The sequence below is a fragment of the Larus michahellis genome, chromosome 11 (genome assembly GCF_964199755.1).
Source record: "Larus michahellis chromosome 11, bLarMic1.1, whole genome shotgun sequence".
NCBI lineage: Eukaryota > Metazoa > Chordata > Aves > Charadriiformes > Laridae > Larus > Larus michahellis.
In genome coordinates, this window is record NC_133906.1 from 11741894 (window position 1) to 11757764 (window position 15871).

General features: G+C 42.3%; 1 protein-coding gene across 5 annotated transcripts in view; it reads left to right on the forward strand.

Moving 5' to 3' along the window:
• The window catches only part of JAKMIP2 (janus kinase and microtubule interacting protein 2), a 64250-nt gene that overhangs the window by 9732 nt on the left and 38647 nt on the right, over positions 1–15871 (forward strand). Inside the window, exon 2 of one of the 5 annotated variants that reach the window (XM_074603889.1) lies at positions 13954–14208. The exons of the other annotated variants lie outside the window; for them this stretch is intronic. The gene's annotated coding sequence lies outside the window, so the exon portion shown is untranslated. The remainder of the gene's footprint in view (positions 1–13953; positions 14209–15871) is intronic. 5 annotated transcript variants of the gene reach the window in all.

Consider the following 15871-nt stretch of genomic DNA (forward strand, 5'->3'; position numbering starts at 1 on the left):
CCATTTATCTATTTCACAACTCTATAAACAGTACATATGAGATGTCCAGTAAATATCCTAGATGGCTAATAATGAAAATTTCCTCCATGGAGTGTAGTTTTACATTTGTTAGTGAAGATTTTGATCACTATAAAGAACTTCAAATCTTAACCCAGACCTTTGCTATGCCAGAATAATTTGTTAGGGTTATGCACAGGCTTAAGGTGGAGATGCCATTCTGAGAGGGGAAAAAAAAATATTTTGTGACCTCCTTTGCAGGTAGGAGACACACAAAGTAAAATAATAGTTTTTAATGTGTTCATTATTACAATAATTGTTTTCAGGGACCTGGAAAAAGGAGCTACGAATGGCACGGAATAGTCAAGGCATTAGCAAGTAACTGGAACATTTGATCCAGTTCTAGTAAAACATTCTAAAGACAACAGCATCAAATCAAATGTATATATGAGAAGTGCCAAACTATTGCCCAAATGAGAAGTCTGCAAACTCAGTGATTCTGCTAGTGAAAAATGCAGTGCTATCGAAGTGTGTTCTAGGAAACATGAAAACTTCAGGGAATCTTTTAACATCTAGCCAGAAAAAAAGCCACTATCTTCAGGTCATAGAATGGCTTGGGTTCGAGGGGACCTTTAAAGGTCATCTAGTTTCACCCCCGTGCCCTGGGCAGGGACATCTTCAACTAGACCAGATTGCTCAAAGCAAAGCCCCATCCATCCTGGCCTTGAACGCCTCCAGGGATGGGGCAGCCACAGCTTCTCTGGGCAACCTGGGCCAGGGGCTCACCACCCTCAGACTAAAAAAAACCAAAACCCCAAACCAAAACCAAAAACAAAAACAAACCAATCCAACAAAAAAATCCCAAAGCCCAAACCAAAAAGAAAACCCACAAAAATCTTCCTTATGCCCAATCTAAACAATTTCCATTTAAAACCATACATCTTGCCCATCTTATTACTGCCATTGCATCTTAGCATCATAGGATATGATAAAATTACATGGGGCACATCCCTGTGTGGGCTCAAAGTCCATGAATAACACTTCCTCACAATTATGTATACGCTTTATCCTATTAGTAACTGGGACCAAATGTGATAGCTGGCAATACGGATAACACTTCACAAAAATCCCCAACACTTCATTTTATTACAGAAGTGGTAAAATAATTGGCATGATTTACCTCCTGCATTGAAAAGGCAGAAACTGTGTTATTTGAAATTCCACTATGTGGAATGAGATCATAAAACTATGCGTGAGCAGAATTTATTTTATTCTGCAATGTTTTGACCTGCAGCTGCTTGATAAAGCAAAGTATTGCACGTACCATGTTTAACTCCAGAAATTGGTACAATATGCTTAAAACAGCTTGATAGGCCTCATAAAACTGAAACCTGGGGTGATACAATTATCCAAAATACTTCACTACGTATTTTATGTGTAGATATATGCTTTGATTTAAAACCAATACTTCTGTTAAATGTAAATTATAATCATGATTGGCTGTCATTTTTTTTTTCCCTCTTGATGAACTTATATCACACAAACAGAAATGTAGGATTTCTCAAAAGCACAGTTCAGCCACAGTGTACCAGCTATAGCCTACACTAGCTGTTCAGCCAAAGGTACGCTTAACTTCATAAGGGCAGCATTTGTTTCACTTCTTTTGCTTCAAATCCAAAGATACTTCATAGATCTCTCAGCTCAGATACCTTTTTCCTATTTGGAAAAAGGAATTTCTATTTTGAGAGGAGACTGCTGAGTCTATTCTTGATTTTCACAATAACCCAAGGTGTTTTAGGACTTCTGTGGCTGGGTCTGATAAATCACCCCTTTGAATTGTGGTACAAATATATTCATCTCCCTTAAAGAATGTGACACCTGTCAGTGAATATTTTCTATTCTTCTCTCCAGCTTGCCTCACATAGAGTTATGTCTACTTTGTTCCAAGTTATTTTCATTTGAATCCCAATCTAGTATGCCAAACATATCTATGATTACAGTATGTGTCTTCTAGCGTTTGAGCCTGTGGTAAAGAAAGTTGGAGTGATACTGAAAAGAGCCCAAGTATTCATTGGAGAGGTTACTTGGCAGGGATGAGAGTTGGGTACTTGGGTCCGTCTTCAATATACATCTAGAGCAGACAAAACTTATACGACAAAGGGGACTGTTCAGTTATGTATTACTTTAAGCCTAATTTCATATTTAAAGTTTAATTGGGTTAAATGATGTTTCTCTGAAATCTCTCTTGGGAGAGGAAATTAAGATGTGTTATTATGAATAATCTGAATGTTGGTTAAAGCTGCTGAAGTGTTCTTAGTCAAACCAGAGCTACGAATTCTCAGCCTCTCACTGCCCACCCGTTACCACGGCATTCTAGTATGTGTGTGGCGTTGTTCAAAGAGCAAGAAAAAACATCAGTACATTAATTTATTCATTCGTCAAGATAAAAGGCAGTATGGCTGATTAAGATTCCAAGAGCAAATAGAATCCTGTTTCATTATGTTTTTCCTAAGTCCCCAGGCTCAGCTGTAAGTACATCTCCATGAATTCACATACCCTGGGAGACATACCTGTCTCCTACTTTCTGCTCCTGTTGCAGTCAGTGGCAAAGTTCACTTTTACTTTAGCACTGTATAGAGGTGCTGGTAAAGCAGTTTTCAACTGAAGGCACTTTTTCATGTTTCAAGTAAGATCTTTTTTGACTGCAACTTGGTAGACAAGTGGTAACTATTCGATTGGAACTTCTTGTTATAGGGAAGGAAAACGGAGAGCTCAGTCCAACAGGTTTTCAGTGGTTGTCTGTAAAGTTATTTCACATAAGTGTTTCCCTGAGTTTTGCTATTTCAAATACCTCCTGTATTTGGTGGCCTTCATATTAAGCAGCTGTTGCATAATTACTAGAGCTATATGCGTATTCTTCTGTAATGAGAACTGCTGGGAGATGCATTAATGACAGACTAAGTGACTGTTGCACAGATGCGTGCTGTACAGTCAAAGTGGACAGCAGCATCTGGGGCTGGAAAAGAGGTAGCTTTTTTCTGTCTTTTGGAAAGTACTTGCACAGTAATTGCAATGGGATTTTTGAACAAGTGGTAAGATCATTGGGGCAGACAACATCTTAATTTTTCCTGTCTTGTCCCTACGCTATGTAATAAGTAACTGAGGAAGCCTTAATTCTGAGGGTTCCTTTGTGTGAGAGATTTGCTGCTCTCGATTTGAACTGAAATATTATTGATGAAATAGGACCTTTTGTTCTGAAATGCAGGTTTGAATTCTGTAGGCCATATCCATCTCCATACATTAAAAGGAGATTTGTTAGTGTATTTTGCCTGCTTTGCTTTGGCATATTGATGGTAAATCCCTTTTGATTTTCTGGCTAAACAAGGTCTGTGGTTGCTCTCAGTCATACAAACACTGCTCCACAGCTGGAGCATGCCAGGGAATGTGGCCTACAGTTTGCAAATGACCTATCTCTATCAACTTTAGTATTAAGCTGCTGCCATAATGTCCTGATGCTGTCATTGTAGCACTTTGGAGAAGAACAGCGACGATTAAAGGGCCACGAGAAACGCTGTGCGTTCAAACGAGGGTTTGGTCAGGTTCACTGAAACAGCCTCAAAATTCCCTCTTGGGTTAAAACATAGAGAAATGCAGTTCCTTTCTTTCCCTTCCTCCTACTGATGCATGCAAGTTTTTGTTGAGTTAAACAGACTTTTATATTTGCAGGTCTTTACTCTTTTTTGCTCTATACTTCTATTTGAGCACAGGAGATTATGATTCTGTTTGTTTTGTTCTTGAAGTAGAAAATGAAAATTAATGTGCAACCTGACAATAATGCAGGAAAGCTTTCCTGGAATTTAGCATCAGAGCACTGATCATTGTTCCTGCAAAGCTTCACCACTGTCGCTGCAGTATGCACTGCCCCCTTCTTTGCAGTCTTCATTTTTCAGCACTTTGCCCACCTCCGAAGAGATAAACCAGATATTTTCCAACATTGCAAAACAGACCTCCAGATATTATCTCTGCTAGCAGCCACAAATGGGAATAATAATGCTACCAAATGAAAGTGAATAAGGGATAATGATGGTGGTAATTGTCTAATATCCAGAATTATATTTTTTATGGTTAACAACCAGATGTTAAAACCCCAGTGGTTGTATTAGTTAGGTATTGACATTCCTTGCGTCATTTGTGAGCTGGGATCTTATCCTCTTGAAGGCATAGGCACTCATTTATTGCCCTGTGCCAGACTGTAAGATACTGCATGCTAAAAATAAATCCTTGTGATTAACATCTTGCATTGCCTGTGTCTTAGATTTAGTGGCCAGTACCTTGCCTTATTCTGTAGCTAGAAAGTACAATTTATTTGGAAGCTCAATAGCCTTAGAGACTTTCTGGAATTATAAACAGAATAGAACAGTTCAGTTGGAAGGGACCTACAACAACCATCTAGTCCAACTGTTTGACCACTTCAGGGCTGACCAAAAGTTAAAGCATATTATTAAGGGTATTGTCCAAATGCCGCGTAAACACTGACAAGCATGGGGCATAGACCACCTCTCCAGGAAGCCTGTTCCATTTGACCACCCTCTTGGTAAAGAAATGCATCCTCAAGTCCAGTCTGAACCTCCCCTGATGCAGCTTTGAACCATTCCCAGGCATCCTGTCCCTGGATCCTGGGGAGAAGAGCTCAGTGCCTCCCTCTCCACATCTCTCCTCAGGAAGCTGTAGAGCAATGAGGTGGCCCCTCAGCCTCCTTCTCTCCAAAGGAGACCAACCCAGAGTCCTCAGCCGCTCCTCAAAGGGCATGCCTTCCAGCCCTTCACCAGGTTGGTTGCCTTCCTCCGGACCCATTAGAGGACCTTCACATCCTTCTCAAATGGTGGGGCCCAGAGCTGCACACAGAGCTCCAGGTGAGGCCGCACCAGCGCTGAGACAGTGGGACCAGTGGTCCCTCTGTGGACCAGCCGGTCGTGCTGTGTTTGATGCCCCCTGGGATGGGGTTTGCCCTCTTGGTGCCAGGGCCCGCTGCTGGCTCCTGCTGAGCTGCTGCCCACCAGCACCCCCAGGTCCCTTTCTGCAGGGCTGATCTCCAGCTGCTCCTCTCCCAGCTTATACTTGCGTTGGGCATTACTCCTTCCCAGGGGCGGAATCCGACAGGATAGATGAGACTAGATCATCAAAAGCAATGCATTTTTTTTACTTGAGCACCGAGCCCATTACTGAGACATCAGCTGCTAAAACTCCTCACAGGTGTGGACTAGAAAAAAAGAAGCTGCCAAAGAAGAGGCTGTGGCAGCAATCTGTGCCTGCTGTCTTAGTTATTGCTAGTACCTGAACTGGAGGTTTCTCATTCAGAAACTTGAGATGTTAAAGTGTAAACCCAGGGATGCAGGACCTGACTATTTTAAAGCCACTTAGACCATTAAAAGTGAAGACAGGACTGGTGCTATTTTTGAAAAACATGAGGTAAGTGTCCCCACTCCACATGGGATTTGGAGCCCAGGCACTGCTGAGAGCTCCTTGTGAATGTTTTGGCACACTATTACCTTTATAACTGGTTGTGCATTCCCACAGATGGTAGCTTTGGGAGACTCTTGTTCTCTGTAGATCAGGTGCAGAGGAGAAAACAAAATATATCCCAAACAGTGGGTTATACTCTATTGTGGCCTGTCAGAGCAAACAGCACTCTGATGGATAGGAATTTAAATGCTTTCTGTTTTTCCCATCACTAATGAAAAAAAAAGGTTTTTTTCAACTGATAATGATTTTATTTGTTTTAAGGAAAATATTACAGCTGGAATTTTCATGAAGCCTGGGAGAGTTTTGGGGCCAAATTCCACTGAATATTTGGGTGCAAAATGTGCAGGAGGAGGCATTCTTAGTCTGTTTTTTGGGTCCATTTCTGTTGTGTGTTTGAAGGCCAGATGATGAAAGAGTCATTGAGATGAGCTGATTTCTGTGCCCTTGTGAAGGCTTCTATGAGCATGTGTTTGGTTTTAGTTTTGCCTTTGCAAGATGCCTGCGCGGTGATCCCTACCACTTTGAATTAATGTAGGTTTCCTTGTTCCTCCGGAGGTGCAGCGTGTGTTTTTGTTCATTCATAGTCAAGGTTATTCCTATGTTGCGAATTCGGGATTTTGTGTGTGGATGGCAAACACTTCCTAAGGAGTGAGTCAAATTTAGCTCATGAGACACTTTGCTTTGCTGTAAGGAGCAGTTATGCTTTAGGATATGTTTTAAAGGGATTTTGATTGATTTTTGAGATTCTGTGGAAACTGACATCCTACTGCTTTTCTAAAATGTTACTGTTCAGGTTTGCATTTGTACCTGCTTGCTAAATACAGGCATAAAAACCATTGCGCTTTGACCTTTAAGTAAGCATTCCAACTGTGTTTCGGGGAGCTCACCCACACCGCCCTCGATCTAAACCGTACCTTCAGGGTAACGAAGGAGGAGGAGATGGCTGACAGCGGCCTGGGGCTCGCACTGCAGGGCCTCCCCGGGCACTCCGGCATCCACAGTCCTCAGCTGTTCTTGTTCCCGTATCACCAGATCAATTCCAATTTGCTGCATTTTCCTAAGTATGCTGAGGCCTTATTTCTCATCTGGCTGTGCTGTGTGGAGATGACCTAGAAAGTGCAGACAGCTGCAAAACCCCAGCTCTCCTCAGCTCTGCTGTGGTGTGTAACCTGTCGTGCCACAGCCAGGCCCGTCAAACTGCGTGTTCCAGCATGCTTACCTTAAGAGGTGACAAAAGTTTTAGACGCTTCTCAAAACAACAGGTGATTTTTGTCTATTTCTGACACAGGAAAGGTGCCTGGAAATAGGTACTGTTTGAAGCCTGCTGCTGTGGTGAAGGTGTCGTGGCAGTGGGCTGACTGCCCATGGCGGCCTTGTGCAGTCGATAGCCCATGGCATGGCCATGGCGGGCGGCCCATCCTGCTTGGCTGTGAGCTGGGCTCCCTTGGCAGAGGTGCGGCTCTGTCAGCACGAGAAGCTGCAGAGGTCGTCGGGCATCATGTGGCTCTCCAGGCGGGTGTTCTGGAAAGCTGGTTCAAGAAGGTGGTGAGGTGGGTGGCCAGGAGGAAGCAGCTGAGGGAGAGACAGAAAACAAAGGGGCCTGGATGCACGGAGGTGTGCCAGTATGGGTGGCTTGTCTCCTTCAGCCACGTGGAAAGGCAGCAGTGCTCCGGAGTGTGAGCCTTCTTGTTTTGGAAATGCTGAATGCATTCTCATGGCTGGATGCCTGGGTGTACATGATTAGCAGTTAACAATCTGCGTGTCTTCCCCCCACCCTCCCCTGTCCCCCATCCTAAACCTCCCTCGGGCACGCAGGAGGAGGAGCAGCAGCATGTGAGAGTGTAAAGTGGTCGGGGCAGAGGGATTGCTGGGCCTGATCTCTCTTCACTTTTTATTTGAAACTAATTCCTCATAAGAAAAAAGGTTCTTCTTGGAATACTAAGAAATTTTGAAAATATAGCTGCATGTCTTCTTCAGATGAGGTGAGAAGGAAACTCTAAGTCCCAGAGGTATCTATTTGCTATAATTGCATTTCTTTTTTTCCATACAAGTGGAAAGTTAGTTTTGCGCTGATAGATCAAAAATGGGATTGGCTGTATTCTTCCCTTCTGCATTTTGGCTTCTCTGAGATCATGTTTTGCAGATTGTTTCTCTTGTTTTTCAAAACAGCTGTAGGCAAGAGTGATGGGAGCACAATGTATTTTTATTTTTTTTTTTGTGGCTTGTTAGGCAGGTCCAATCTTCTGAGTCACAAATTGGTAGTGAAACCCTCCTATGTAGCCTGTGGATGTGACAGTTGAAACCTGAGGTCAACAGGGAGAGTAAAGTACATCCTAGTCCCACAGAGGATAGCATGCCCAGGATTATTTCCCTGGAGCTAGAAGGAGCTTGGGACTACTGCTTTAAAGTGATCTGATGTAGGTTTGCACTGTTGGCAAAGTTTTGGAATTCATAGACAAAGAAAAACTACCAAGTAACTACTAGGTGGAAAAGGCATAGTCTGAAGTTACGTCATTAGATGTACGCACTTGAATGTAGGTCTGTATGTCTAGCCAGACATAAATGGTGTATAACGTATTCACCAGGGCAGGGGCAAAATTTACATTATGCATGTTATTTTCTAAGTGTGTGACCTTGACCTTCTTTGCACCCACAGCCAAGTTACATCCACCATGTGTAGTATGTTTGTCCCCTACATGAAGTTCATTTTGCATATACAATTCAGGCATCCCGTTTCAAGTGGATCTTATACGTAATTCATGGAAAATGCAAACCCATGATTCAGAAGACAAAAATGGTTTGGCTGGATTCCTCTAATGCACTTTATTACGGTAAAACGAGATCAAATGATTAAGACTCTTACTACAAATGCGGAGAGTCAAGCAGGGAACTGTTGCAATGCTGTAAGAGAACGATGGCCTTGGCTGTTTTCCTGACAAGGCCCTGGGCAGTTTCTGTAATATAAATACGGGCTCACCTGTCACATGTGCAAACTGGAGCATATATGCCTATGGCTATTTGATTGGTACGTGCTCATGTCTCTTCATACTCGACTGAGCTTCCCCCACAGAGTGTGACGTTTCTCTTGTGCTTTACTGTTACACCAGTGAGACTGGGAAGGCATTTTCTGCAACTTGTCTAGTTCATTGGAAACCAAAACAGAGAAAGGAGCCAATTTTGACCTTTCAACTCTCATGACAAAGGCCTTCCCTAAAGAGAGACTGTTTTGAAATAGCCTGACCCCAACTTGTCGAATTAACATTCAGTATGATGATAGTGATTTTTACATATTTACAGGGGAAGACAGCAAGAGGGCTTTCTACTGATGCTTTTTTAGAAAGTATCTTCCATGTAACTATAGAAACCACAGTACAACTTGGTGCATTTCCCCCAGATTCACCTCTGGACTGCCTTGGACATCAGACTCTTGTTCAGTGCCCCTGTTTGGGGCTAAGCGCACCTGGTGGTTACACTCAGAAGGGCATCCAGTGAAATGTCTCTGAGCGCAGTTTGCATGAGCTTCTAGCCTTGAAAAATACAGTGGGAAGGCTTTCGTATAGGCTGTGAAACTCCACCCTGCCCCATACTTTCATATATCTTTAGCTGGATTGTTTTGTCCTGGATCCTTTTAGATGAGGGGTATCACTTTCCTTATCCTGATGTGAACAAGCAAGTGTGTCTCTGAACTGACTGCAAAGGCAGCTTCAGGGGACAAGTCCAGGTGGGAAATTTCTGTTACCAGATGAGACCTGGCCCTACTGATCTGTCCTGGTTTGTCTCACCACTTCAGAGGCTGAAGACTGTTTAGCCTAAGATCATGCTAGGCTTCCAGTGTGATCTCGGGGAAAGCAGCCTGCAGAGTGTTCAGGTCCTGCTCAGACTTGCAGCAGCAGAGTAAGGTCTGGGGTCTGACTGTAGCCATGAGCATGGATGCCTGACTGAGGTGGATTTGGGTTCTCTTGGCCAAACCTGGCAAGGTTCAGCTGTCAGCGGCCATCCCAGAGCCACGTCTTCACCTGCCGAGAATTCTGAGTGACTGCCCATGTGCTGACAGAGCACATCTGTGTTTTGTGTTAAGGAATTGCTCACCCCGAGGGTGGTTAACTGGGCTTTCCAGGGAAAGGGATGCCTAGCTTAAAAATAAATTTGAAATGAAGCAGTTGTTCCCAAGGCCTTAGCAGCAGGATACACACTGCAAGAGGGAGAAAAAAGTGTTCAAAGCCAGCTGCATTCCCCTGCTTTTTTCACCTTCAGCCTGAAATTAGGTTTTAGGGTGTAATCAATAGGTAAATGAGTGATAGGAGAGGGATTGGACTGTCCTTTGTATTCTTTGCCTCTGAGATACAGGTGTACCCTGTGGAGGCTTTCTGTCTCTGTACGGAGACCTGTATACTTCATAGACAAGGTACTAGGCATCCTTGACTGCTTTCCTGCTCTGGACGATATAGTGCAGGGGCAATTTAGCAGAGAATAAAAGTGTGAAAGCTACTGATGAAAATGATTAATTGATCCCAAACATCCCTGAAGCAGAGGCACAGGGCTTTGTAATACTTTGGTATCTCCATCTACCTGAGGGCCCAGAATGCTGGGATTTAATAGGGTAGAGGTGAAGTCCTCATTTCTTCTTTCCGAGGTGTTTCTATTCCTAGGTGTCTCTTGTAAAGACAGAGAAAGGTGTTTCTCCTCTTTGATAATATGCAAGGGCTGGTTTTGTAAATAAACTGTTAATTGGCTTGGAGAAAACAAAGCAACCAATGACTAGAGGAGAAAGGGAGAAAAATGGACTAGCCATAGATTATAATTGGGAGCAATGTTCAGAGCAGATTCTATTGTGATGTCAGATAAAGGATAATGTGTTTTCTGGGAGTGTGTGTAGGTGTAGTTTTCCTCTATACTTTTACTAGCATATTACCAAACCCAGGTATTAACAAGAAGGTAACCTAGAATGCCATGGAAAAGAAAGAACTAGAGCAAACAGCAAATAAAGGAAATAAAAAAAAAAAAAAAAAAGAATTTAAAAACGAAAGCATGGAAGCCAAAAGAAAAGTAATAGGAAGGGGTGAAATTTATAGGAAGGAAGGAAAACAGAAGATTAGAGACTAGGTAGGAAGAAGCTTCTAGTGGGATTGTTCATCCAGTTGTGATTGTCTTTTTACGTTCAGTTTTAAAGATTATGGAGTGCTTTCCTTGAGGCATTTATGTTCTTTATGGCTTGTTCTGCCACAGGAAGCAGCACACCATTATCCGCATGCTCAATGCTTGTCATACTATGAGACTAATATTTGCTTGAGACCTCTGGGAGTGTGAATATAAATAAACTTCTTCTACTTGCTTATATCGTGCAGTTGAGCTGGAACTGATTTAAAAAAAAAAAAACCCCAAAAAACCCCAAAAAACAAAACCAACAAACCACAAACCCACACAATTAAAAAGCCCCAAACCCACAAAAGCCCAACCAACAAAAAAACCCTGCAGATTCAAATATGTCTTTTCATACAATAGCAGTTCTAAATTCAAGTGTAGCTATGATCTCTTGCTGATAAATACTCCACAGCCTATAGCAGTGTGTTACTACTTCTCATAAAAAGTGGCAAATTCTTCAGTGAATTCATTTAGATTTTCATTCAAGATGCGTTTCAAAAGAAATGTGTGCAGCTGTTACTTCAGAATTTACCGGATGGATTTTCTGTGAAGAGGGGCAAAATGGAATCTTTCCTTGTGAGCTTCAAAATGCATTTATTATGCTTTAGGAATGGGTTTAATCCTGCCGTGTTGGATGAAAATCTGCACATAGGATTTAAAAAAAAAAAAATAAAAATTTTTTTAAGCCCTCTTTTGTTTAACCAGAGGTTTTCATAGCTCCAAGGGCTCCAACAATAATTCCTACAGATTATACTGACACGTGCTGGTAGAGGGCAAAGCTGATAGGAGACACTCCAGCTGCTATTGTACTTGACAGTCATTCATCGTAAATAATTCTGCTGGTCTTTCTGCTTACAGACATCTGACAGATGCTTCTTGCAATCTCTAAATAGTTTCATTGTCACATAGATTACCAGCTTTTGAAACAGTTATTAGGATCATGTTATTCCCACAATATGGGAACACTATGGTGTTTTTAATTTCCTTGAATTGATGTGTCTTACGGCATCAACACTGTGCCCTATGTACTTCATAGAGAGGTTTATATACACTGAAGGCTGCATCCCACTGAAATCAAAGGAATTTATTTAGGGTACTAAATTGTTTCTTCTTAGACTTAAAATTTAGGATTTGATCATGTGTACTGCTGAGACCAGTACCTCTTGCTGGCTTCATTCAGTCCTTTGGAATTGAGAGTGCTCAGTGTGGTAAGGACATGGTAGCCGGTGAATTAGACTCTGAATTTGCCTAGATTTCCACAGCAGACTGCAGGGATAGTGCTCTTCTGTAATACAATTAGCATCCTGTAGGGAGTATGTGGTATTGCAAGTTACCAGGGATTTTTATGAAAGGTTATTCCCTCACTGCCGTCCACAAGAGTCTGCGAGTAAAAAGCAGATACTTAGAAAAACTTTGACATAAAAGTCAAGCTTTATGCATTAAAAGTAGTATGATGGAGAACTGACAAACTCACTGGGCCCTTCCCTCTGAAAGAATTGTAGGCCACCTTGACAGGTGAAAAAATACAACTTTGGGCATCCAGGTATCACAACGCTCTTTCAATGAAAAAGAATTCCACAGAAGGAAGATAATTCTTGCCTAAAATATTAATTTACTCAGATTAAATGGAAGTTCCAGTGAAAAAGCAGTTTCAGCGGTACATCTTTTTGACGGACCTCACTCTTTAGAGCTACTCTACATAAAATATAGTAATAACATCTTTACAATTACATATCTCTCCATGTCTCAATGGGATACTCATTCAAATCAATAGACTAAATTTGCAAGGCTGATCTGGTCTGTTACCCTTTGTGTTAGAATAGAACAGAGTAGTTCAGTTGGAAGGGACCTACAATGACCATCTAGTCCAACTGCTTGACCACTTCAGGGCTGACCAAAAGTTAAAGCATATTATTAAGGGCGTTGTCCAAATGCCTTGTAAACACTGACAGGCATGGGGCATAGACCACCTCTCCAGGAAGCCTGTTCCATTTGACCACCCTCTCGGTAAAGAAATGCTTCCTCAAGTCCAGTCTGAACCTCCCCTGATGCAGCTTTGTTTGTTCTCTTGCTGTGGGTATGGGGACCACTGTGTTGATGTAAGATGGGTCAATTCCTGGGAGCCGTGTTCACGTATTTCAGTTTTCAAGAGAAGGAGGAAAAGCTTATGCTTCTGTGACTCGTCTCTTCTCCTTTTTGTGTTAAAATCAGTGTCAATTCTTGGTTTAATCGTAAGTGCTCTAGCCAAACCCTGTGTTGTTCTGATTTAGGAAAGAGAGAAGGTTTTGTCTACTTACCACAGGTGAAAACTTAGCAATGTAAGAGGTTTTTTTTTGTGTGTACTGTGCACCTGTCCCAAGATTTTGTGTCAGTAAAACTTACTTCACACATCCCTTATTCTGGGTGGCATAAGAAAAGGGCTTAAAAGCGCCATTGTACTTCTTGGTTTGGTTGTGGAGCATTACATAAAAAGCTGAGTAAATCTCTTGTTGGATCTAAGGGTAAAATTTACATGCAGGAGGTAAATTTTTTTTTCTCTAATTTCTGTGGTGTAACTGGCATCTGCTTGTGACTTCAAGGCAATTAGTCTGTAGCTACACCGCTGTAAATCATCTTAGCATTATCAGAGGCATTTTGAGACAGCTGCCAAGTGCTTTTATTAAAGCAAAAATTAATTGGAAAAAAGCTTAAAGCTCTGGTATTGAGCACTGAAACCCACATTCAGACTGCAGAGCAAATGTGCCCCATAGCTTGCTGTGGAGTCTGGTTCTCCAGCCTACGTCCAGATCAAGAGACACCATAGGAATATGCTTGCAAACTATGCATGTTTCCTTTCAAAGGAACCTAAGGCGGGGAGGTGATGATGTGGCCTGTGGCTGTAGCGCTTCCTGTGCAGTCATTCCTGTTACTAGATAATTCCTGAACAGAACTGCAGTCAATTCCACGGACTGGTACTTCTTGAAATTAATTGCCAGTGATACCTGAAATGCTTTGTTCAGCTCTGGTAACCCAGCTCAAATTCTCCTCTGTTAGGTAGATTTACGTGGGGTGGTGGATGTGCCATAACTGAAGGATTTAGCCATCTGGTATCTTCCAAGGTGTGCAGAAGCTTTGGAGGTGTTTAGGGCTTCCCTGCTGCTGCATCAAGTCTCAGGGAGTTATCTGCATCGAGTTTCAATTTAAGAAGCTATCGTCAGATTGAGGAGGACAGTACTGCACATGAGCTTATTTCTGTTTCTGAGATCCGTTTAATTTGGGCAAATTGAAATATTTTCTTTGTCTGTTTTTCAGAGAGGGTTCAGAAAAGGCACATGGCTGTCTGCAGTGATTTCAGCAGCAATAAGATTGTGGCCCTTTAGGATGCACTGTTTACACTGAGTGCTGAAGAGGAGTTGCACATTTCATCAATCATTCTGCCATCCTTGACATCTGCTTCGTCCTTATGCCGTACAGATTTTCTTCTCATTCATCAGGAAAGTTGCATACAACACCGAACTCCTGGTGACATTATTCCCAACTCTATCACGTTTATTCTTTGCAGGCCAGGTAGACACAGTACATACCTATGCTTGTCATTCACCTTTATATGGTTGTGGTGCTTCCTGGTTCTCAGTATTTTGCATGCCAAAAGATTATCATGTAGGCTTTAGTTATTTAATGATGCCTTTTGCTTTCCGGAGCAAATCTTCATGTTTTTACCAAACATCCGTTGTAGCAAAGGGCAAACTGCATGCAAAATAAGAGAACTCCTGAAGTTGCTATTTATTTACTGTTAGCAGTATGTCTCTGAGAGCTGGAGTTTGCTGGAAGAGCCTGCAGGATAATATTAAACCTGACAATGCTAGTGGAAGCAATGAACCATGTAGGCTTGCAGTAAGGAAGGAAGGGGACTCATAAGCAAAAAAAATCACCTTCAGTTTCTAAACCATTGAGTTGCTGTTGTTTTGTCAGAGGAGAATGAGAATTACTTCATGCTTTATAATCCACTTTTCCTTTCACGGGAGTAGAAAATGCTCTGCTTTGTCTGTTTGCCCTTTCTTACTTTCCTTGAAGCCTTGTCTGCTCAGCTCATGATCAGCAGCTCAGCAGTGCTCTGGTTGTTGTCAGTCCTGGGGTCCCACACTCAGTGGCCTCAGGGATTGCCTGGAAGAATCCAAAAGGTTTGGAAAGGAAGGTAATGGGATGGGCACTGAGATCCAGAGAGAGCTAAGGAGGGGAAGAGCAGAGAGCAATGAGAACAAAGGCAAAGACTATCTAAACCCTCATATTTGGACATGAGGTACTTGAATTACAAATAAGAAGGATACTTGTTATAGTTTGTGCAGCAATAAGTCTATGTTTAATTTGGAACACAGTACACTGTAAAGGCAGGTTTATGGAATGCTCCCAGCTTCACGCTTGTGGGTTTATCCCCCAGCTTCTGATTTTAAAAACTTTGGGATATTATTCCAGAAGGGAGAAGCCACAGGGCATTTTGTTGTTCAACTGTCCCTACGTTTTTAAAATAGCAAATATACACAATTTCTTTCCTAAGTACCCTTATCTTTTCTGGATGCGACCCATGCTTCCTGTAATGAATCTTCATTCTCTGTCCTTGAGGCTTCCAGCTGTGTGTGTGGCTTTATCAGCTGGTCCCCTTCAGTGTGTGCACAGCAAAAGGCAAGAATGGCTGTTTGATAATCCAGGAGACTCCAGTGAGAGTAAGGCAATCCTAGAGGTACAGCGTGCTCCTCTGTTTGCCCACAATGTGCGTAATACTGATGTGCAGGCGTTGTTAAGTGACGGCATATCCAAGGGCTGAAATGAGAGCAGGGCTGCACCCTCGCTGCAGGCACCTCGGGCCCACGTGGGGAGGAGCCCTGCAGGAGACTGATCTTAGAAAGGTCTTGGGGGAGGTGAAAGCTGTCAAAGTGAGGGAATTTAATGGAGAAGTGCAAAGTGCTTTTTAGAAAGGAAATATGGATAAGGAAACAAAATGAAGATGAAGTGACTGACAGCATTCTGTGGTTTACAGATATGTTTTCGTCAATGTTGGAGGCTACAGCTCCTGCATTCCTTGCTGACAGAGTAAAGCTCTGTAAATATTTTTTTTTCCAGTTAACTGCAGGGTAACATCTTCTGGGTGTTATTCTGGAAGAAGAGATAAAAATGAAGCAACTTGCTCTTTTTGCTCAATGGAGTATATGCATATGTATGTGTGTGTGTAGCT